The sequence below is a fragment of the Eretmochelys imbricata genome, chromosome 2 (genome assembly GCF_965152235.1).
Source record: "Eretmochelys imbricata isolate rEreImb1 chromosome 2, rEreImb1.hap1, whole genome shotgun sequence".
NCBI classification, from domain to species: Eukaryota; Metazoa; Chordata; order Testudines; family Cheloniidae; genus Eretmochelys; species Eretmochelys imbricata.
The window spans coordinates 252,723,297-252,749,114 of record NC_135573.1 but is presented as its reverse complement, the minus strand read 5'-3'; positions in this window follow the sequence as shown (position 1 = coordinate 252,749,114).

Genomic DNA, 25,818 nt, shown 5'->3' with positions numbered 1-25,818 from the left:
GCCTGGAGCTCTGCCCGGCCTCAGCAAGCCAAGTGTACATGGTTTGGGTCCAGTACAGCAACGTGGTGGGTATCCAGCAGGGGGAGCGCCTTAGGAGTGGAGCAGCCATATTTAAATTAACCCTGCATGTATCACTTTAAAATGTAATGTATTTCTAACCTTGTGCAGTTTGACTAAAGCGCCATGCCTGGCATGCAGGAAACTTGCCTGTGGAAACATAAGATTTGTACAGTGTATTTATGTAAAGAGAAGCCAACAATGTGCAGTTTGGAGACAAAACAAAAACCATCATATTTAGCATGGCATGAATACTAAAAGGACATTAAAGGGCAACAGCAATGGTCCAGGTCTCCCGCTTACCATGTATTATATAGTACGTTACACAACCCAGGCTCTGCTGCTGCTTCTTTTATGGCCATAACAGGGGAGTTGAACTTCTTCCTCGGAATCTGGCCCTGTGATGTGGTCCTCGATAGAGTCAAATGGGAGCTGTACAACTTCTACCGGAAGCCAGTGCCAAACACTGTATGACAGAGACAAATAGAGCCACTCTTCCCCTCCCCCGCCACCCCAAGGTATCAGAGTCAAGCAAGTAAAAATAACTTGAATTATCAGAGGCCTGCTGAGAAACCGCTGCAGAAAAAGACAAACAGAATAGCCTAGTATTACAACGAAAGTTAGGAGTTAATCATCAGGCAAATTAAGCCTCTGCACTCAGCAAGACCTAAGTTAGATGACTGAGAAACAGACCTGGAATTAAAGTGCTGCAAGAAAAGAAAGAAGCTGGATCTTGGAGTGAATTTAGAGTGCTATTAAAGATGGTAGAAGCAGCTGGGGTCATCACAGACAAGTCTGAAGAGAGAGCTTTGGATGGGTATAGATGGTCACACTTAGCACAAGCCCCACTAGGGAGAACAACTGGGTGCTTAGAACCAGTGTGGAGAGACCTTTTTCCTCTAGTGAAAAGACATGATTATATCTTGAATAGTAGGGAAAGTGGCCTGGTGTTCATAGTCAGGAAAGGAAGGTTACTTGCCTCAAGCTGGAATTCTGCTATATTGCCTCTGTATCTGAGAAGAATAGACCTCTTTGGCCATGCCTACACCCTGTCATGGAATTGAGTCTTCATTGTGAAGCTTTCTGACGGACTTCAGCCACAACTGCTCCACTGGCAAAACAGAGGAGACTCAAAGGAGGAAAGTGAGTGAGAACTCCAGTTACAAGTGAATAACTCCCCCATTAGGAATAACTTGTGCAGATTCACACTTCTTTTGGATACGGGAGCTGTGGTAGATGAGTGAAGAGATGGACTTTTTAATTGCACAGGGCTGAAAGCCCTTCCAAAATGAGCATTGGACTAGTCTCCTGAATTGAGAATGTTACTAAGTAAAGGAATGCACTGAGTTACAGGTGTCAAACATTTCTCAAGTATACCACAGAAGTTTTCTTAAACCTAGTGTAATGTGACCTTAGGCTGTGATACTGTCATCCCTGCTAGAGAACAGCACAGTTGACATAGCCTGGTGCATTCAGATGATCTCTTGGTAAAGGTTGCTTCTTCTCTGGAGTTGTCCCCCAAATGCCACAAATAACTTTGGAACTTTACAAAATCAGTTTTTGTTTTGTTTTTGTTTTCTGCCCAGACAATGCTATTGTATAATGCTCTTGACATCTAACTTATTACAGATAGATTGTGAGGTTTTTGGGAATACTGAATGATTAGGGCTCTAACTGTAGGGTGACCACATTTCACTGTGCTGAATATGGGACATCTGGCAAAACTACTCATGTTCAAGTGAGTTCAACAGCAATCAATCAGATTTATGCAGTACAAACATTCAAATTAACATCAAGTTGACTGAGGTGCCGTTAAAAAGAAATACTGCATAGTTGGACTCTTTTTACTTACCTTCTTATCTTTAAGGCTTTAGGGTTCACACGGGAAGGGGTGACACACACACCCCTACCTCCCCACACACATACAAGGAGAGGTCACACACACACACACACTTCCATACACCTCTCTCACACAGGCGGGGTAATTGACTGACCCAACCCTCCCTACCCAGCGCTTTCTGCCCTCCAAGCCTGGCTGGGCCCCCGGGATGGACCCTCCTCTCCTGGTACTTGGCGCTGTGTCTTCCTGAGGCAACATGTTGGGGGAGCATGCAGGGTCACATGCCCCCACCCCCCAGATTTCTGCCAGGGTTTCACACCAGAATGTGGCCAACAGCAACCTTTCCGCACTGTGTGGGAGGGAATGGATGGGAGATGCTTCCAACTGCAGGAGAGAAGGGGGAGGGAAGGGATGACCTGGCCCTTGTCTTTGCAGAGTTTCTCTCTTCTCCCGCACAGTGGGGCTGGAAGCAGCTTGTTCCTTTCTGTCCACACGGTGTAGAAAGCCAGCTAACACCTCCAGGCTGCTGCTGGTCGCTGACCTAAGCAAGCTGCCTCCCGCTACAGCACAGGGAGGAAGGGGTTAAGCCCTAAGAATTCGTTGTGCACCAGGGCCCAGGGAACCTGCGTGCAAGGGTTTCAGATAACCTGGCCATATAGAGGTGGCTCAGCAGGTGAGGGTACCTAGGGCAGGACCCAGGGCGGAGGAGAGGGGGTTGAAGAGGGTTGCTAAGCCCCTGCCCCGGGGAATGCTGTGGAGCCTGCAGGTTCGGGGCATGAACAGGATGGCAATCGCTTCCTCCCGCCACCACCACCACCAATTTAATCAACTCAGAGATCCAAGTGACGATTCAACCCTTCAAGTCCAACTCTTTCAATTTGCCTACAGCCAAGTTGCCTGTCCAGTACAAGGGCTGGTCAGGAACGTGGACTTTTGCAGTCTATGATGATTATCCCATCCCTATGCTGTTGGGGGAAGACTTGGCTAATTGTGTGAAGCCAGCCAAGAGGGTGGGAATGGTCACCCACAGCCAGGCTAAACAAGCCGTCACGCCTAGCTCTGTTCTGGAAACTTCTACCAGGACCCAGTCAGAGGTGGTGGACCCAGACCCCAGGCCAATGTCTGCAACAGCAGTAGTGGATCCCGCCCAGAGACCCAGACAGAGCCAATCCCAGAACTGGAACCAGCGGAACAACTAGCACCAGACCCATTGCCAGCACTGAACCCAGTACTTGCAACCCCAACACCAGAGGGCCCCACTGAACCTAAACTGGCAGCAACTGATAACCCTACACAAGAGGCTCAGCCGGAGCCTGAACCCCAACATAGTGCATCAGCAGAGAGCGGTTCACAGTCAACAGAAACAGCCCCATCCCCTACATCACTTCCAGAGGGACCAAGTGTAGGTCCACAATCCAACGAGGAACTGATGTCTCCAGCATCAGGGGAACAGTCCCAGACCGAACAGGAAGCAGATGAAAGCTTCCAGAAAGCTTGGATGGTGGCATGGAGCAACCCACCGCCTCTCAGCTCTTCTAATCGATCCAGGTTTGTTGTAGAAAGAGGACTTTTATACAAGGAAACTCTTTCTAGTGGACACCTGGAAGTCTGGCATCCTCAGAGACAGTTAGTAGTTCCAACTAAGTACCGGGCCAAGCTCTTGAGCTTAGCCCACGATCATCCTAGTGGCCTTGCTGGGGTGAACAGGACCAAAGACCGTTTGAGGAGGTCATTCCACTGGGAGGGAATGGGCAAGGATGTTTCTACCTATGTCTGGTCTTGTGAGGTATGCCAAAGAGTGGGAAAACCCCAAGACCAGGTCAAAGCCCCTCTCCAGCCACTCCCCATCATTGAGCTTCCATTTCAGCGAGTAGCTGTGGATATTCTGGGTCCTTTTCTGAAAAAGACACCCAGAGGAAAGCAGTACATACTGACTTTCATGGATTTTGCCACCCGATGGCCAGAAGCAGTAGCTCTAAGGAACACCAGGGCTAAAAGTGTGTGCCAGGCACTAGCAGACATTTTTGCCAGGGTAGGTTGGCCCTCCGACATCCTCACAGATGCAAAAACTAATTTCCCGGCAGGAACTATGGAAGGCCTTTGGGAAGCTGATGGGGTAAATCACTTGGTTGCGACTCCTTACCACCATCAAACAAATGGCATAGTGGAGAAATGTAATGGAACTTTGGGGGCCATGATACGTAAATACGTAAATGAGCACTCCAATGATTGGGGCCTAGTGTTGCAGCAGTTGTTCTTTGCCTACAGAGCTGTACCACATCCCAGTTTAGGGTTTTCACCATTTGAACTTGTATATGGCCGCGAGGTTAAGGGGCCATTACAGTTAGTGAAGCAGCAATGGGAGGGATTTACACCTTCTCCAGGAACTGACATTCTGGACTTTGTAACCGACCTACAAAACACCCTCCGAACCTCTCTAGCTCTTGCTAAAGAAAACCTACAGAATGCTCAAAAAGAGCAAAAAGCCTGGTATGATAAACATGCCAGAGAGCATTCCTTCAAAGTAGGAGACCAGGTCATGGTCTTAAAGGCGCTCCAGACCCATAAAATGGAAGCGTCGTGGGAAGGGCCATTCACGGTCCAGGAGTGCCTGGGAGCTGTTAATTATCTCATAGCATTCCCCACCTCCAACTGAAAGCCTAAGGTATACCATATTAATTCTCTAACGGCCTTTTACTCCAGGGAATTAGAGGTTTGTCAGTTTACAGCCCAGGGAGGAGATGACACTGAGTGGCCTGAAGGTGTCTACTATGAAGGGAAAAGTGCTGGTGGCGTGGAAGAGGTGAACCTCTCCATGACCCTTGGGCATATGCAGCGACAGCAGATCCAGGAACTATGCACTAGCTATGCGCCGACATTCTCAGCCACCCCAGGACTGACTGAAGGGGCATACCACTCCATTGACACAGGTAATGCTCACCCAATTAAAGTCCAACCTTATCTGGTGTCTCCTCAAGCTAAAACTGCTATAGAACGGGAGATCCAGGATATGTTACAGATGGGTGTAATCTGCCCCTCTGGCAGTGCATGGGCATCTCCAGTGGTTCTTGTTCCCAAACCAGATGGGGAGATACATTTTTGCATGGACTACCATAAGCTAAATGCTGTAACTCGTCCCGACAACTATTCAATGCCACGCACAGATGAACTATTAGAGAAACTGGGACGGGCCCAGTTCATCTCTACCTTGGACTTAACCAAGGGGTACTGGCAGGTACCGCTAGATGAATTCGCCAAGGAAAGGTCAGCCTTCACCACCCATGTCGGGCTGTATGAATTTAATGTACTCCCTTTCGGGCTGCGGAATGCACCCGCCACCTTCCAAAGACTTGTAGATGGTCTCCTAGCGGGATTAGGAGAATATGCAGTCGCCTACCTTGACGATGTGGCCATATTTTCGGATTCCTGAGCAGAACACCTGGAACATCTACAAAAAGTCTTCGAGCGCATAAGGGAGGCAGGACTGACTGTTAAGGCTAAGAAGTGTCAAATAGGCCTAAACAGAGTGACTTTCCTTGGACACCAGGTGGGTCAAGGAACTATGAACCTCCTACAGGCCAAAGTGGATGCTATCCAAAAGTGGCCTGTGCCAAAGTCAAAGAAACAGGTTCAATCCATCCTAGGCTTGGCCGGTTATTACAGACGATTTGTACTGCTATACAGCCAAATCGCCACCCCACTGACAGACCTAACCAAAAAGAAACAGCCAAATGCCGTTCAGTGGACCAAAGAGTGTCAGAAGGCCTGTAACCAGCTTAAAGCGACACTCATGTCTGACCCTATGCTAAGGGCCCCAAAATTTGACAAACCATTCCTAGTAACCACAGATGTGGGACCATTTTTAATGCAGGAAGGACCAGATCAAGAATTCCACCCTCTAGTGTTCTCAGAAAGAAGCTGTCTGAGAGGAAAAGCAACTGGTCAGTCACTGAAAAAGAATGTTACTCCATTGTCTACGCTCTGGAAAAGCTACGCCCATATGTTTGGGGATGGCGTTTCCACCTGCAAACTGACCATGCTGCGCTACAGTGGCTTCATACCACCACGGGAAATAACAAAAACTTATTTGGTGGAGTTTAGCTCTCCAAGATTTTGATTTCAACATCCAACACATCTCAGGAGCTTCTAACAAAGTGGCTGATGCACTGTCCCGTGAAAGTTTCCCAGAATCAACTGGTTAAAATCGCCCTTGAGATGTGGAAAATATTGTTAGTCTTTATATACTTGGTAGTATATTTAGAGGTGCATTTAGAGGTCTTATTAACTCTGTTTTTCTTAGAGCTCCAGGAAGAAATCCCAGCCAGCGTTTCACCCTATCTGTGATTTGGGGGGCATGTCATAAAAATAAAGGGAAGGGTAAACACCTTTAAAATCCCTCCTGGCCAGAGGAAAAACCCTTTCACCTGTAAAGGGTTAAGAAGCTAGGATAACCTCACTGGCACCTGACCAAAATGACCAATGAGGAGACAAGATACTTTCAAAAGCTGGGGGGAGGGAGAAACAAAGTCTCTCTCTCTCTCTCTCTGTCTGTGTGATGCTTTTGCCAAGGATCAGAACAGGAATGGAGTCTTAGAACTTAGTAAGTAATCTAGCTAGATATGCGTTAGATTCTGATTCCTTTAAATGGCTGAGAAAATAAGCTGTGCTGAATGAAATGGATATTCCTGTTTTTGTGTCTTTTTGTAACTTAAGGTTTTGCCTAGAGGGATTCTCTATGTTTTGAATCTAATTACCCTGTAAGGTATTTACCATCCTGATTTTACAGAGGTGATTCTTTTTACTTTTTCTTCTATTAAAATTCTTCTTTTAAGAAACTGAATGCTTTTTCATTGTTCTTAAGATCCAAGGGTTGGGATGTGTGGTCACCTATGCAAATTGGTGAGGATTTCTATCAAGCCTTCCCCAGGAAAGGGGGTGTAACATTTGGGAGGATTCTTGGGGGAAAGACATTTCCAAACGGACTATTTCCTAATAATATACCAGTTAGATGTTTTGTGGTGGCAGCAAAAGTCCAAGGGTAAAAAGTAAAATCATTTGTACCTTGGGGAAGTTTTAACCTAAGCTGGTAAAAGTAAGCTTAAGAGGTTTTCATGCAGGTCCCCATATCTGTACCCTAGAGTTCAGAGTGGGGAAGGAACCTTGACGGGGCAGAAGGGTTGCAGAAAGCAGACTTGTCTCCCACCGCATGCCAAGTCTGAGCAGCAGAACAGGCTGTTGATTGACTCCCTCACTTCACAGGAATCTCCCTCAGAGATCTCCAGGAAACTGTCGTGGAGATACTGGGCAATCCACACTGCCACAGATTCTTTGGCAGAGCTGTTTTGTTTCTTGCCCCATTAACAGCAACTTTCCTGCACCACTGTGCCATCATGGGGGGGGGCGCGGGGAGAGGGACCATTGCTGCACACAGGCAAGCCGCATAGGGGCCAGGGCAGAAGCCGCAGGCTTGGAGAAGACCTTCCATTGATTCCCTGCTCACCCTCAGCAGCGAGACATCTTCCATAATGATCAGATCCTGTGGAAAGTGTGGGGACAGGAATGATAATCAGGCCCCCCCTACAGTGCTGGCTCTCCCCAAGAGCAAGGTGCCCAGTGTACAGCAGGATCCGGGAAGAGTGATTTACCCTGCCCCTGCAGCTACTCACCATTTTGGGGGTCCTATGGCTCATGTGTGCTTGCCTGGGGTCAGCAAGTTAGTGACAGGTGTGTGAATACTGGCTGTGTTTTAAATCACTGAATCAGCGTTGTCTATGTTGCAAACAATACTGCTTTTATAAAATGTTGCATTTAAACTTCACAGAGATGACCTTGGGATCCCAGCCTCCCTCTCTGTTTTCGGCAGCTGAATGGCTGTGCAGAATTAGAAAACAGCCAAGAAGAACTAAGGAGATGTTATGATGCACTCTGCCGCCGAGAAATAGGAATTGAAGGAGTGGCAGGACAGCGAGAAGAGGGACAGAAAGGAGAATGCGGCATGCTAGAATGCTTTGAGCAGGGGGTTGGACTAGATGACCTCCTGAGGTCCCTTCCAACCCTGATATTCTATTCTATTCTATTCCATTCTATAAATGAAGCTGCAGAGAGGCTTTTAAAGGTTATGGAGCACCCAGCAGACACGCTCCATAGGCGATACTAGCTCTTCAAACTGAGCAGCTCCACGCCTGCCCTCCCCAGCAGACGCTTTTGCAAAACTCTTTCCCATATGCCCCCCAGACACCACCAACATGCTCTTATCAACCTTCTGATTCCAGTCTATACCTGCGGCATTCCACTCCACCCCCCTCACAGTCAAGCACTGTGGACTCCCACTACCCAATGCACTCAACACTCATCCCTCTGCAGTTTGGCCCTGCTGAAGTACAGTACCCACTGCAATGTACTCCAAAGGAGAAAGTTGGATATGATCTCTGGACATACACAAATCTTTAGCCGTCCTGGGACCCCTTCTCCTCCTGGGACCTTCCCTACTCCCATCCCGCTCCCTGCTGATGGTTTTTTTGTTTGTTTGACTCTCTCCTCTGGTTGTTGTCTTTTCATAAAAGAATTGTGTTGGTTTGAAAGCAATCTTTATTCTATTAATTGAAAGTAAAAAGAGCCCTGCAAAGCAACATACAATTATGTTAAACCCCCTTATTGCATCATGTGCACCAGGCATTGAGGCTCTGCAGTGAAGCTTTCACTCTTTCCTTCACAAATATTATGGAGCGTACAGCACATGGCTATAAACATAGGAATATTGTCATCAGCCAGGACCAGCATCCCATAGAGGCAGCGCCAGCGGGCCTTTAAATGGCCAAAAGCACACTCAACTGTCATTCTGCACTTGCTCAGTCTTGCTTCATAAGCCATGGAATTTAGGGGTAGGCAGGGACTTCCAGGATCACAATGGGCATTTTGACTTCCCCACAGTGATCTTCTGGTCCGGGAAGAAAGTCCCTGCTTACAGCTTCCTGAACAGGCCAGTGTTCCGAAAGATGCGTGCATCTTGCATCTTTCCAGACCAGCCTGTGTTAATGTCTGTGAAATGCCCGCAGTGATACACAAGCAACTGGTGAATAATTGAGAAATACCCCTTGCGATTAATGTACTCAGTAGCTAGGTGGTCTGGTGCCAGAATTGGAATATGCTCGCCATCTATCACCCCTCTGCAGTTAGGGAAGCTCATTTGTGCAAAGCCATCTATAATGTCACACATGTTGCCCAGAGTCATGGTCTTTCAGAGCAGGATGCGATTAATGGCCCTGCACACTTCCATCAACACGAGTCCAATGGTAGACTTTCCCGCTCCGAACTGATTAGCAACCGATCGGTAGCAGTCTGGAGTAGCCAGCTTCCACAGTACAATCACCATGCACTTCTCCAGTGGCAGGGCAGCTCTCATTCTTGTGTCCTTGCACCGCAGGGCTGGGGCGAGCCCCTCACACAGTCCCATGAATGTGGCTTTCCTCATCCGAAAGTTCTGCAGCCCCTCCTCATCATCTGAGATGTGCATGACGATGTGACCCCACCACTCAGTGCTTGATTCCTGAGCCCAAAAGCAGTGTTCCACTATGGTCAGCACCTCCATGAATGCCACGAGCAATCTTGTGTTGTAGCTACTATGAGTGGCAAGATCAATGTCGCACTCCTGTTGCCTTTGTAGTATAAGGAATAACTCCCCTGGTCAACAGTTCGGGATCCATTCCTGCAGCCTGAAGAGGCAGGGCGCGGAATACACAAACCATTGAAAGATGGCACCAAATGCAGATGGAAGCACAGGGATTGCTGGGATGCGAAGCAATGCATCACGTGGCATTGGGACAGGACCTAGGATGTCCCGCGACCCGCTCCGCCTTCCCACAAGTCTTAGCGGCAGAAGAGGAAGAGGTGCTCGGTGGTATAGCTGCCCAGAGTGCACCGCTCCAAATACTACTGCAAGTGCCGCAAGTGTGAACACGCTATTGCGCAGGCAGCTGACAGTGTGAACACACAACAGTGGTTCCCCTTCAGTGCTCTCTGAGTGGTGCTGTAACTTTGCCAGTGTAGACGTGCCCTAAGAGACTGACCTACAGAGGTCACAGCAGAGAGGCAGGTGGCAGCAGAAGGTGACTGACGAGCGGCCGGTGGGAGCAGTTGGCAAAAGTGGCGAGCAGTCAGCTGGCAGGGCAGCCAGGAACAGCGGCTGGCAGCACGGTAAGCCGGAACAAGTGCTCAGATGTTGAAGCAAGCCAGGTGCCTTCTTCCACGGGTGGAAGGTGAATTCACACAGTTGCACTTCTGAACCCAGGATCTTCACTGACCCAGAACAACCACTGTGAGTGGGGTGTGGTGAGGGAGCAGAGGGGGGCACAATAAAGGAACTTTTGGTTGTACAACTCAAAAATAGAAGGCACTGCCCCATGCACTCTGGGGTGGGTGTCCTCCTAAAGGTTTATGATTATGAATCCTGCTTGCAGCATTATCCCTAATTAATGTTGGGGGATTTCTCTCCTTTCATTAAAAGTTTCTTTTCTACACTCAGACTCTGTGCTTGCAAGTGGGGAAGTACTGCCTCTCAGAGGCGCCCGGGGTAGTGTGTAATTTTCCCAGGTTACTGGGTGGGGGTTCAAGCCAGTTCTGTGTTGTATTGTTGAAAAGGAACCCCGAGGTATTGAACCCAGCCCCGCTTGCTGCCGGCTCCACCTGGCAGAAGGGTTACAGTAGTAATAGTATAGTTGCTTAGTTTAAAAAAATTATTTTCTCCCTTATTTTATTTAGATACTAGTTAATTAGTAGTTCTTACTGAGAGATTATGCCCAGTTCTTCCAGCTTCAAATGCTGTGGGTTGTGCCAGGAGGTGATCCTAGTAAGCGACAGGCACTCCCGCTGCTTCCTTTGCCTCAGGGAATCGCACGTTGCCCAGAAGTGCAATTTTTTTCTGGTGCTGAAATCAGGAGCCAGAAAAAACAGAGATAAAGCCTTGTCTCCTCATGATGGACAGCTCTCTATGCCTGGCTTCTGAGCCAAGCCAAGGGACCCCCATATGGTGGTCTCTGAACAAATCTGCTGCCTCCATGATATCAGAGCCGCACACCTGCAGGGCATCTGAAAGCAAGACACAGGATTCCTCTCATAAACCCTCAAAGGAATGTGCCTCTCACTCACCAGGCAGAGAATCTACCTCTAGAAAGCCAAGGTCGTCAGTGTCTTCAGCCAGTCCAGTACCATCAGGTCTCCAATAAGTTACTCACGAGGCTGCTGGTTCCTCAGGTAACCAGGGCTTGGCCTGACCGAAAGATGGCAAAGCCTTGGGCCCAGAGAGGTCATTGGTACTGTTAGCAGACAGAGGTGGCAAGAGCTCTTCCTCTGCTTCCTCTGTACCAAAAAGCCCACTTGGGCTCTAACCATGCTTCCCTCCACACCTACAATGCTGTCAGTGTCCTCGGCCACAATCACCTAGGTACAGACTACAGGCTCCGTACTGATACCACTCGGTACTGCAGGAGTTCTGTTTTCCCCAGGACCTGGCTGTATCTGAGACTCCCGAGTCTCCGTTGCTTGGCTCCGACATGCTGTCAGTACCTAGAACATCAAGATCTCCTGAAGCTTGCCTGGTACCGGTGGTGTCACCTCAGATCTCCCCAGGTGGAGACTGACTAACATGCACACGTGGGCTGAACAGACACTACTGTGGGAAGTCTCCAATCAAAGACGCAGTGCCGCTAGTGCCCCGAGAGTGGAGTACCCATAGGGAGACACATCTTGAAGAACCACAGTTACTGCACAGGGTGAGTAACCATTTCTTTCTGAGTCCCAATCCATTGTCTTCTCCACTAGATCACACTGCTGCCCCCAATGTAGCCTGCCAAAACACTACCCAGTGGTTAGGCCCTGGAGTGTCATAATTATTGCTGATCAGGCTGACCGGTTCCATCTCCTTGTTACTTTGTGCTCCCCTATGTCTGTTCATGCCATGTCCTCAGATTCTAACCTGTTCCAGGTAAGGACCATTTTCTTGTTACATGTATGTACAGCACCTAGCACAATGGAGCCCTGATCCATGACTGGGGGCCCTGTGCACTCCACACTACAAATGACAATGAGGGTTTCATTCTTTTAAGTTACTGTCTTTCCAGTGGAGGAGGGAAGGAAGTCCGCTGTTCATCACTTCTTTTATGCTGTAAGCAGATTTACTGAAAAAGCCCCGTCCATGACTTCTTATTTACCGCTGTATCATTCCTACCTCTGTTCTGTCCAGAATATTTTATCTTCAGTTGTTGTTGTTGTTTTGGCTTTGGTTCTGCACACCTTTTCTCCACATAAGCTGTGTGTGTGTTTGTGTGTTCATTGTTTTGTCTCCATATTGTCTTCCCATCTACTTTACTTTTTTCTTTAATTCCTGGGACAACACTCTTTGCCTGTGATTTTTTTCCCCTCCCTCCCCACTTACTCCCTTAAGCTTACTATAAAGTGTATTGTCCTTCCCTGTAATGTTTGCAGCTCCAGCTTTGCTGTTATCTGTGTGATTCAGTCTTTATTTCACGTTTTCCCTTCTCTTTAATTTGTATTTTTTACAATATTTGGGGTGGGGTTTTTTCCCCTTGTGGAGAGTTTCAGCATTGCACTTGTCGCTCGCTATCTTCTCTTCATTCTATTCCATCTGTTCTTATTTCCTGGGGATTGCCACTTTTCTTATTAAAATTAATTCTTTCCCTCTGATTTTATTTCATTTTTTCCTGTCATTTTATGTTATACTACACTTCTGAATTTAAGCTTCCATTCCCTTTTCAGCAGCATATTTCTGACTTGTCTGTATATTCTCTCACCCACCCACCCTGAGCCTATCTGCATTTCTTCTCTGTGTATGATAATATGACTCACGTCTCCTGCTCCTTTCTGAAGTTGGGGGCTTGTTTGTTTTCCCTTTTGCTTCCTATCCAATTTGTCTGCACAGTGATTGTGACATTGATTTTGTATTGTGTATTCACAGCCATGTAGACCACACTCCTCCACAGCACTAGGGAGCTGATCCTGTACTCACCAAAGTCAATGGGAGACTTGCCATTGCTATCAACAGGAGCAGGACTGGGTTCTTAATGTTGTGCCCATTTACTTGTTTCAGCCTGACTGTCACAGAGCTGTGATGGTAACTACACAGGGTCCCTCACCACTATGCAAAGTCCAGATACAAAAGGACTTTCTTTGCCTGCAAGCAAAGTAGTAAAAAGGAAGCAGGGCTGATCCTCACATGGTGAAGTCAATGAAGCTGACACTAGCTGAGGATCTGCCCAAGGAGGTCCGAGAAGTGACATTCTCATTCCCCCACATGTGCTTTAGGGCACTGGTGCGACTGACCCACTGCCGCTGTAGCTAAGAAGTGGCAGATGTCTCAGCTGCTCCCTCGCCAGCAGGGTACTGGGGGTGTGGAAATCTACTGTGTGACCAACAATTCCCACACATCTCAGTTTGCAGTTCACCCCTTGACTTCTGCAGGGAAATAACGTGTACTTGGAGCTTCCATGCCTTGGTCCACCCCCCTCCACACCCCACACCCCTCCACACACAGCAGAAACACATCATTTTCATTGCATTAAGCTTTTACAGGCCTGCCTAAGCATTTTCAGTATTTGGGATCTAAATCATTATTTTGCTGTCAAAATGTTCCATTATCTTTTCCTTCCCCAGTCTATAATTCTTTTGTGAGTGATGACTGCATAGTTAATCAGCAATTCATTATACGGCTGTCAAAAATCCAAGCCTATGTTCCTCTTTATATATTTAATAAGTGTCCTTGGCTTGTGTACAGTAATGTGTGGTATTTTTTAGATTAAACTATTGTTACTGGTTTTTAACAGGTTATACATCTAAAATGTAGTCATTGCAGGACATTGGAGACGCCTATGGATTGGAAGGGTTGGGGTGAGCGGCAGAAAAAACACAAGCTATGGTGAATGAACAGGGAAGTGAAGTAAACTGAGCTCTTACTACTTAGTTCAGTCTAGCCCAGATCAGTAGTGTCTGAAAGACATTCCCCTCTGATGGATGTTCTGTGCTTTTTGTGAAGGGTTTGTTGGTTTCAATCCAGTTTAAAATTATGCTGTGGAAAGAGGTGACAGCAACAGGAGACACCTAGTGGGGGAATGAGAATGAAGAAATTGATGCCCCCAGCAAGTCTCACCTTCCCTTTAAAAAATAAGTCAGACTGGCACTGAAGCTAGAATGATAGTGTATCCCAAATCCATCTCTTTACGCATATAGCATTCAGAGACCTTCGCCTGGGAAATGACGTACAGCTAGATCACACAATTCCATCTTTCACCTTTAGATTATTGTCCTAGGATTATTTTGGTTGGGCGGGGCCTCCAGTGTGAGCCTAATCTAGCTGCATTGTTAAGAATTAATCGCATTAGGTTGCTCAATTCAAAAAGATATATAAACCTGGACTGTTCATAAGTCACTACAGCAATTTTCCTCTTCATTCCAGTTCAGAAAAGTACATTACTAAGTTAAAGGCAGTGTAAATCAGTCTACCCCCAATGCAAAGTGTCAGCACGTTAAAAAAATATACCCCTTCTTAGCTATTCTGTGTATGTCCAGCACCTAACACAATGAGGTCCTGGCCCATAATTAGGGCTCCTAGGCACCACCGCAATACAAATAATGAGCAATAATCTTCCCATACAGAACCCAGTTCTGCCATCGTTACTCTTGTTGAGGAGGACCTTTTCCCTTAAAATCAATGGATCTACTCATGGAGAGATTCACTGCTCAGTATGGGGAAAGGAAGCAGAATCAATGGGTCTTTCCCAGATGAGAAGACGTGGATCAGAGGAGCAATGGTCTCAATTCAATCATTTGTGTTGGGTGGCTAAAACCTTTTTCCTTCTCTCTCCTGGTAAGAGCGGCGTGTGATATGAATCACAGAAGGCACATGGGCTGCTATTAAAACAGGTGAAATAGTTTGATAGTAAAGCTTCTGATGGATGGGAACTTTCAAAGCCAGGAGCCTCATTTATGCGACCACTAAAACTTTAAAACAACCAAGCGACTGTCTAAATTACTGTTATAATGCAACAAAATGTATATTTATCTCGTTTTGGAAAGATTTGTTTCTTTTCAACTGGTAAAAGCTCATCAGCCTATAAATCACTTCTGTACCTATAGGTTTCAGAGTAACAGCCGTGTTAGTCTGTATTCGCAAAAAGAAAAGGAGTACTTGTGGCACCTTAGAGACTAACCAATTTATTTGAGCATGAGCTTTCGTGAGCTACAGCTCACTTCATCAGAACTTCTGGTTAAATAATAAATTGGTTAGTCTCTAAGGTGCCACAAGTACTCCTTTTCTTTCTGTACCTATAGTACCTCTAATAATAGCATATAATCTGTCTGTTTGGGAATCTAGTACAGAAACTCTTGGTGAGCAAATAGAAAATCCAGGCAGGTCCTGAAATACAGGTGTCTGCCTTGGAGGCAGAGGCAGATAGTATAGCAGTGCTTACCACATTAGCTAACTAACATAACATTGGTTGATTGGGGATTATGGACACTTTAGACTCCATATAGTTAGAGTGGAAGCTACCTGGTCATTGCAAACCTGACTTTGATAAATACATGCCCACTCCTGACTTTGCCAAAATGAAAATTACCCACCTGCGATTTCACCTGAGTGACCCGGTGACAGATCTGAACTCTTCTGCAAAGCTTAAGACAGAGAATAAAAGGCACCGGGGACAGAGAAGGGTTCAAAAATGGAGCTCATTTTGACATTTGGAAATTTTCCTAATGTCCTTCTGGCTTGTTATATCCCCACCGCGCAAAACCCAGCGTGATCTAGAAACACCAAATGTGTCTGTTATGATGTGGACTAGTGCCTTTAGCTAGGTATGGGGCTAGGCTGAGGGAGTTGTGTGGCTATTAGACACAAGGGCAGTATTTCCGGTAGCACACAGTGTTGATGCAAGATTTAAGAAGCTTGCAGCCCCTGACGGGAGACCTCCTAGAGCACAGCTCTATGCTACAGCATGTGAACATCAATAACTCCACTATTAGTGGTTGTCGGCTTCCTGCAGCTGCAGCAGCAAACACCGCTGTGGCGTTTGCTCACTGCCACTAGCAGCATGGCCTAAAGAGGAATGAATGCAGAAACAGAGCTGTCTTGAGTTCTAGTCTCACTCCTGCAAACTGCTCTTCACAGTATTTTACACATATGAAGTAGCACCCCTGTAAGGTAGATGAATATCACTGGCTCAGTTTTACAGGGATTAATGGCTATTCTTTTCCCCAAACTCCATCTACTTTTTGGTGCGTCCCTTCTTGGGTCTCTTGACATAACAAACTTGCATGTTGTTGAATTGGCACCCAAAACATGGAGGCAACCAATACTGGATGCCACTTTGGAAAACATGACGCTCATTGTCTCATCAGGACCCTAAGCTTTTTGCTCTGTGGCTACGTCTATGACTTCCCAACATGGGGCCTTTTGGTGCAACTGGCAAGTTATGTACAGTAAAGGCTGCTCATAGTCCTGCTGCCGACCATGTCATCTCCTCAGCCCTCTGGTGTGAGAATCAAACCTAGGCCCACTGAATGACACTCTAATGTAGTCACTAGACGACGAGGCTGACAGTCTAGCACCAGGAGATCAACGTATTTATACAACAAATCTTGCTATTGTACTAAAATGGCCCCCAGAACCATAGCGTTTGCGCACCTCAATCTTTAGTGTAGATTTCCTCACAACACCCCCTGAGAAAGAGGAAGTTCTGTTATCCCCACTTTAGGGATGAGAAACTGAGGCTTGCAGATTTTCAAAGGTAATTAGGCATCAAAAGCTGCAGATAGGTACTTTTCAAAATCCACAGGGCATCTGTCTGCAGCTTTAGGTGCTGAAATACCTTTGAAAATCTGGCCCTAAGTGACTTGCTGCCCAGGGTCATACAGGAAGGCTGTAGCAAAATGAGGACTCAAACCTAGGAATACGGAGCCCTAGGCTAGTGGGCTAGCCACTGCACCATCCTTCCACCTTCTACCAAACTGGCACTGATAGTCCCTTTACATTTTTATTAGGCAAGTACTGGACTGTTATACCAGTTTTAGTCTATTTATTCTCTCACTGACTTGAGACCTTGCCTCTATTGTGTATAAGTGCATTGAGGCAGCCAGATAGCAGCTGGTGCAGTTGTGACAAGCTCCACTGGTATGTCTACACTGCAGTAAAACACCTGTGGCTGGCCCATGTCAGCTGACTTGGGCACGCAGGGCTCCGGCGGTGGCGCTATAAAATTGCAGTGTAAACAGCAAGCCTCGGGCTGGAGCATAGGTACGCCTTTTACTGCACTGTAGACATACCTTCTCTTTACTCCTGGATGTAGTAGGAAGATGCTTTCTAACCAAGCCCTTGTAATGTTACCTGAAGAGCAAATGGAACCTGTAAAATTATGGATTCTCTTTTTAATACATGTCTGAATATTGTCATCAGTTCACTATTATTTTTGTAGATTGGTTACATCTCACCCAATTTGCTGTCCAGCTCTATTTCTTTACCAGTGTTGACACTAGTTTGGTTTGTTTGCAGCTCAGGGTTTGGTTTCGAAGGGGTGTGTAGAAGGAGGAGGAGGGACCTCCTTCTTACATAGTCACAATGAGCCTGATTCTGTAAGGTGCTGAGTATCTCCTGCAAAGTGCCAAACTCCCTGAGCTCCCACTGCACTCCGTTAGAGTGGAGGGCGCTCAGTACCATGCAGGATTAGGTCTGCAAATTGGAGGAATAATTCAGCCAGAAAAGATGATCCAGTAGCAGTCAGCAAGGCCTTTCCCAGGAGAATTAACGTTTATTACAAGAAAGCAAGAGTAGCTGGAAAGGAAACAGAACATTCTGCAGCAAGGAGTCCAATCAACGTCTCTTACTCCGAGTGCAGAGCCCCACCTACCCACTGCCAGACTCCCTGCTCTTTCTTCCAAGCAGGATATCTTTGCTTAAATCATTCTCCATGAAGCGGGTGTTCACATCTGAATTGTATTTTTATAGCACTGATGTTTCCCCATGTCAGGTGCTATAGCTATCCAACTGAGTAATTGGTGACTATGACATATGGCCCTCTGTGCATGTGTGCACCCGCTGAAAAACAACGTACACAGCAAATTAAATGCTCATTTGAGCAGACCTCCCTTCCTCTGCACAGTAGGCTGATGTGCAAGGTGAATATTTGGGCAGGGTTGAGTATAATATTTCTGTAGCAAACAGAAATATGGCACTTAACATGCTGCTCCTCTTGGTAGTAGGGCCACCTGCAGCTTCCAGTGTGCACTTTACCTAAAGACCCAGGTCCTGATTCTGATATTGCTTCTGCCATCCTTCCTCAGTCTGTTGACTTTGGTGGAGTTGCTCTTGACTTTCACCAGTGTGAAGCCAGAATTGGGCCCTCCGACCTGGATGCAGAAGGCCTTACTGGGCCTCCAGGCTCTATCACAAAACAAAGCAGCAGTGATAACTGAAATGCTAGTGATACTGGCTTGCTTAAGGACCGGGGGGAGGGAAATGACATTGCAGTTTGTGCTATTATGAAGGAATCCCAGCCTAAGTGAACGTGGAACCATATATGTGAGCTTGGTGGTGGTCTTTGCATTGATAAAACAGTGATCTGCTCTACAGCACCTCTTCCTTTCTAATTGGATACACCCACTAGAAATGAAACTGTGATGTTAGCTCGAGTAATGCTGTCATCTAAGCCTCTGTAAGTAACTAATGTTCCCAGCCTAAAAAATCTTAATCTCATGGACTCCTGACTTGGTTAAATGTAAATGGTTTGAAGAACATTTTTCAGGAAGGGATTGTTTGTTTTGATTATATGCTTTATACATATTACTTGAACAGTTCTTATCTAAAAGCTGGGTTGTTAAGATATCATTGTACTTCCAAGAGCAGTGGTGAAAGACTGATAGATTGTCCGTGCAATGCATGAGCAAAAGAGGCAAGTTAAACATCAGGGTCTGGATGAATGATTATTTAATCTGTTTACCAATGGCAATGTATTATCAGCCATTTTTGATAAATTCATTTTATCCGCATCTGCTTTTCCATAAGAATGAGGATATTTAGCTTGATTCAAATTTCATGGTCTGAGGGAGCCTTTAATACCAATCATGCCAATAATCTATGAATATAAATAGGCTAAAGTACTAGAGAGATGTGCAGAAAAATGTTATCTACCAAATGGAACTGGGGAGAGACAAAGATCTTTCTGCCTCCCTTGCAGCTGCAAAAGGGGCAGAATCTTAATGAGTTTTAAGCTAATATCCTCCCATCTCTCTCTCCATTTGGGTATCTCTGGCTACAGTCAATCTCTGAATGGGACAGGAACTGTATGTCTCTATTCCTCTGTAAAGTACTGAGCACACAAATGATGCTATATAAATAATATAACAGCATCAACTGCTAATGTCCTCTCTAGACTGCCCTAAGGGTTTAGCTGATCATGGGTACACACCATGGGCATGTTACAAAACCTGTGTGGTCTAGGCTTTTTTGGTCCACAGCCAACATAAGGGCTTGAGCGTGCAGCTGACAAAGCCATGTGTAGTGGGCTTTCCAGAGTCACCTCACCCCAGGAAGACCATGAAGAACTGCGTGGGGCACATGGGGAGTGTGAGGTCTGTGCCATCCCTAGGGATCATGGAGCTTGTTGCCTCTGGTGCTCTTCTGTGGGCTAAGGGTAGGGGTCGAGGTGGGGCATGGCCCCAATTTCTCCTTGCCTCTTTCAGGTTGCTTTGCTCTCTGGAGGGAGTAAGGACCATATAGTCTCTGCACAGATGGACTGCTGGTTTTCTCTGCTCTTCAATGTGCAAGAGATGATCATATCTCCCATTTGGAGACTCCCAGCTCTCTGAGCTAGTGGAATTTTCTGTATCACCATTCAAGCTCAAGATGGTGGTGAAATATATGCGGCCACCATTTCTGCCTGCACACTCATCAATCTCTATATCAAGATTTGAGTAATACAGTGGTTTTGGTGTTTTTGTTCCCCTCTGTCTCAGACAGGCAACTGCCCAGTTAGGGAACGGGAGCCATCCAAGACTACCCAGGAGCCGGTAGAATGCCTTGCTGTGGGGCAGTTCATAAAAACAGTTTCTTTCAATCCGGTTCTGGAGGCCTCCTATAGCTTCTCTGTTGGCTCGGGGAGTGAGTTATTTAGTCCACAAAATTGCTTTTTCAACACAGCAAATTTTTAGCATGAAAGCAAGATATACTAACACACAGGGCTTTTGTAAGTAATGAGAACATGACTTGTATCAGACGTGTGAATTTCTCTCCCGCCTGCTCTGTAGTCTACTTACAATCTACTCTGCCCTTCCAGGAAGGACAGACTGCACTGGTCTCAGAAGTAGGAACCCTTTCTCAGCCAGTGGAAGGCCAACTGGTCTGGAGGGAATAGCAGCAAGGACAAGACTGATGTCCTTGAATCCTCCATTCAATCTGTTTATAGAGGTTAGATACCAGCACATTATTCAAATCCCTTCAGACTGTAACACTGGGGTGAGATGGTATTCAGATATATCCTGCAAACTCCAGGCCCCATTTTCTATTCTTAATGCAGTTACCCTTACTACGTAGAGAGAAAACTCTCTCTCAATAAACACCGAGGAAATATAACTTAATAGGCAAGTTAGAACTTTGTTTAAACATCTTGTTTAAATGTTGTTGTTAATACCCTACAACAACAATGATAGGTTGGAGCATGTGTGCATCACAACTCCTATACTGCAATAGTAAAATAAAGGAAAATATTTTTACCACTTATTATACAGAAAAGGGCAGCTCCCAGATTTAATTTTAAGGCACTATGTACTTGTCAGTAGTTTAGTTGTTTGTTGGTGGCTGAAAATTACCAGTTTATAAACTGAGAAGCATTAAAAAAAAGGTAGAAATCTTGGCTAGATACAATGATATAGAATAGGCTATTCCTTCTAGTGGCCTTGATCCTGCAGTCATCACCCCCCAGTCACCCATCTGGCTTCAGTGAGACTCCTTATGGGTGCAGGGCTCCTCCACATGGATCCAAGCCCAGGCTCAAATGGATGCTTGTAAAATCAAAGTCCTGCTAGATGTAGCAGGAATCTGAGTGGTGGCACTCATATGCCCATTTCAGAGCATTTTAAAAGTATTTAGTTGTAAAAAATTCATAAATGAGTCTAGAAAATATCTGAACCTATGTTGACTGATGAGAATTTGAGACTAACTTGACCATCTAGAAATGGCTGCTTACAAGAATTGATTAACGGTAGCATTCTCTGATCTCTCATTTCATCCAGCAATTCCCCTTGGCTCTGCTGTAATTCCTGAATAGCAAGTAACTCAGTCACAATTTTACAAACACAGCTGGTTCTTACAACTCTTAAATCAGAACTTTCCTGTCTCTCCAGTATTTCTGCTGCTTCCAAAACAAGGCTAAACTTGCACTAGACTTGAAATCTTTGACTTAAAATCAGTCTTGCTATGACAGTCGGACTTGATTAAAAATCAATGGGTCAGCCAACAACTAGCATATTAATTCACTTGAAATAGCATTTAATCTCGCTTTATCCTTCCCAAAATGCAAAAGGAAAAACAAGCTAAATGTTTGTCACTATTGGTAAAAAGGTGAAAATGATCAAACAAAAGTTTGTATCGCAAATCCAACTAGTGGTACAAAGCAAGTAATATAACTAGAATAGGAGCGAAGCAACCATGAGGCAGGGGCTTTAGAACAATACAACATCCTCATCTTGGCCTTTGAGGTTCTATGTAGATCTCTTCTGGATAGTCTCTTTGCTTCATCTTTCCACTTCGCACCTTCTGTTTGTTCCAGGTAGAGCGAACAGACTCCAACTTCATTTGTGCCATCCCCCCTTCACATCTTTTCTGTAAATCAGCTTTCTCAAAGCCATTCTTCAATGCACTACATTCAGTGTTGAAATTGCAGTTCATATAGGTTCTGAGAAACTAGTTTGGAAATCTAAGAGTAGATCTTAATTAGATTGTAAGCTCTTTGGGCAGACTACTTTTTGTTCTGTTTTTGTACAAAGCCTAGCACTGTGGGGTCCTCGGCCATGACTGGGGCTCCTAAGTGCTACTACAACACACAATCTTCATGCTGCTAGCTTAGACAATTGTAACAATTTAGCCCAAGCTGAGTGAAGTCGTCTTCTAACGTCTGGACAGCAGAGAAGCATGTAAAATCTTTGGCGAAATACAGTGAAGCCATCTTAAGCAGGAGGGTAGTGACTATGGCTGCTTTGTGTCTGTGATATGAGCATTTGTTGCAGTTCACCCTAATTGAGTAACTCCAGTGTGGCTCCCTGGGATCCCGGTCACACAGGGCAATTGCATGGGGCCACACGTCACAGGGAGCCCCGTGAAACTAAGTTGCTCGGGCTTCACCTTCAGCCCCAGGTGACGGGGCTCAGGGCCCCAGGGTTCAGTCCCCTAAGGTTGGGCTTTGGCTTTCTGCCCTAGGCTCCAGCAAGTCTAACACTGGCCCTGCTTGGTGGACCTCATGAAACCTTCTCACAGCCCAAGGGGCCAGGGATCCCTGGTTGAGAACCACTGCTTTATTGCACATTATATATATATATGAAGCTATGGACCAGAACTGTCAAAAGTAATTAGTGATTTTGGGTGCCCAACATGAGGAACCACTAGGGGACTTGATTTTGAGAGTGCAGTTTCTGAGTATCAAATCCCTTTAGGGTGTCTGGAGTTGGGCACCCAAAATCACTAGTCATTTTTTAAAATCTTAGCCATGTTCCTTGGAGAGAATTGGGGAAATTATCAACGCACAAATGGTAGTTAGGCTCCCAATTCTCGCTTCAACTCAACGGGTGCTGGACACCTCCCTCCCCTCTGTGCCTCTGGAAATATTCCCTAGGATCTACAAATTGCATAATGGAAATGGGAAATCAGTGCCCAATAGTCTGCCTGTGTTTTGGTGATGCTGTTTCACTGCCCGGCTAAAGGCAGTTAGATGAGCAAGCATAGCTCCCCCCCCCCCAAAAGTAACATTTAATAGAAACAAAAATGAATTGCATTAGAATAAACATATTTCCTTGTCCTTGAAGGGTGATTAAACTTCTTTTACTGGTGGAAAAGGGAGCTTAATAGAGTTATAGGTGTTTTAAAACTCATAAAAGAAATTTTTACATTCCCCCTTCACGGGTGAGCTGTCATCAGGCATGTGTTTGCAAGCTTATTACCTTTCGCCATTCAGAGACTGGCAGCATGGTTAGAGAGCTTGGCGTGTACTCTCTTTCCTTTCCATGCTTCGCACCATGGGTTCACGAGTGCTTTTGCTTCCTTTCAGGGAATTCTAGCCATCTGCAGTCCTGTGTTAAAAGAGGACAAAGAATGGATTCAGGAGCTCACTCTTTTTCTTGATTCATCCAGCTCTTTATTTGCCAGATATCCAGCCCTCTAAGCTCTGGTTGGTTTTCTTCTGTCAATTGTTGAAAACTGTATTGGTGAAATTGGTGAAGACATGTTAGGCTGTAAGCTCTGTAGGCCAGGGACTCTCTCTTCTTGTTTTATGCTTGTATAGTCCTTAACCCAATGGGGTCCTGCCCTGGCTCATAACTGGGGATCCCCTAAGGATCCCACAGTACAAATAATATATATGTTCATGTTTTGACCAGTGGTGTCAGATTCCTGTATTGCCTAATGCTTGGAATAGGAAGTAAATGCAGCACCTGAGACATCAGTATGTCTTTGTTTGAATGGTCACTATTGTATCTACATAACTCAGAATTTAAAAGAAATATTCCGCAAAAATATAAGGACTGGAGCTTTAGCTCTGTGGGCTACATTTCCATTGTGGAAGTGACTCTGTTCAGTTGAAAGATGGATTCCATAGGCTGAAACGGTGGAGAACTAGGGCTCCAAGCCCAGAGAGACGTCACCGAGCACCGCTGGAATTTTCAGAAGGGGTTCGTATGCACACACCCAGAGCAAGACTGTCGAGACCTCAGCCCCTATTGAACCAGCTTTGTAAGTGGCCTGCTCTTCAAAAGCTCTCAGCACATTGAATTTTTTTTAGTCTGCCCATCCCATGTGTGAAGTGTTGAAGCCTTTAAAAACTATTTATCAACACAGTAGCATGGTGGGAGAAGCACATGGCCTAGAAATCACCCCTGCAATGGTCTAAAAAATTCTCCCAACAAGGTCTGGAGGCATTTATTTTAAATACACTGCAGTCAACAGAAAACATAAGCTTCTACACAAGTGTTGAGTCAGTTGTGCCCAGGTTTTTCTATTAAACGATTCTGCATCATTCATCACGTCATTAACTTTCTCCCCTTCTACACTTCAATAAGCACTCCGTACACATCACACCCCACATGCGCAAACACATACTTTAGAGAGAATTTATCTTTAAAGTGCTCAGATACCACACTAAGGAAGGCAGTATATGCACCTGTCATAAATATAAAGGGAAGGGTAAACCCCTTTGAAATCCCTCCTGGCCAGGGGAAAGCTCCTCTCACCTGTAAAGGGTTAAGAAGCTAAAGGTAACCTCGCTGGCACCTGACCAAAATGACCAATGAGGAGACAAGATACTTTCAAAAGCTGGGAGGAGGGAGAGAAACAAAGGGTCTGTGTCTGTCTGTATGGGTCTTGGCCAGGGATAGACCAGGAATGGAGTCTTAGAACTTTTAGTAAGTAATCTAGCTACGTATGTGTTAGATTATGATTTCTTTAAATGGCTGAGAAAAGAATTGTGCTGAATAGAATAACTATTTCTGTCTGTGTATCTTTTTTGTAACTTAAGGTTTTGCCTAGAGGGGTTCTCTATGTTTTTAATCTAATTACCCTGTAAGATATCTACCATCCTGATTTTACAGGGGGGATTTCTTTATTTCTATTTACTTCTATTTTTTATTAAAAGTCTTCTTGTAAAAAACTGAATGCTTTTTCATTGTTCTCAGATCCAAGGGTTTGGGTCTGTGATCACCTATGCAATTGGTGAGGCTTTTTATCCAACATTTCCCAGGAAAGGGGGGGTGCAAGTGTTGGGAGGATTATTCATTGTTCTTAAGATCCAAGGGTCTGGGTCTGTAGTCACCTAGGCAAATTGGTGAGGCTGTTTACCAAACCTTGTCCAGGAAGTGGGGTGCAAGGTTTTGGGAAGTATTTTGGGGGGAAGGACGCGTCCAAACAGCTCTTCCCCAGTAACCAGTATTAGTTTGGTGGTGGTAGCGGCCAGTCCAAGGACAACGGGTGGAATATTTTGTACCTTGGGGAAGTTTTGACCTAAGCTGGTAAAGATAAGCTTAGGAGGTTTTTCATGCAGGTCCCCACATCTGTACCCTAGAGTTCAGAGTGGGGGAGGAACCTTGACAGCACCTGTGTACATCTATCATCTTCATTATATTTTGCTACATATACCAGAGTTCATTTCAATAAACCTGCTAAAGAAATAAAGCAGTTTTTTTTAAAATCTTGGTACTGAAAATAACTTCTGAAGCGGTACAAATAACCTTAAGTCAATGTTCTTTTACAGGCTTAGCTCTGCCACAGGATAAAATATTGTGCAAATATTGTCTATGCTGACATACACCTGCAGCAAACGTCAATAAACTTGAATGGGGGTACAAATTCCAGAACTTGGCCCTATATGTAGTAAGATCAAAATGATAGTGAAATTTTATCAATGCATTATCTAGACACAAGTCAACTACACAGAATGCTAGGATGGAGCCTAGCACACGTGGGTAAAACAAACTTTGGAGAACAATTTATTATTTTAGTTCACACAGGCTATATAATTAACAAATGTCTCCATCAGTCACAAATTCAATAAGCTCTCAGCATTCTGTATGGAGCCCAAAAATAACAGTTACTTGATGCCTGCCACTTTACTACTCTCTATTAAACAACTCTCTAGTGTGAAATACTGTTAATTGATCAGTATGAA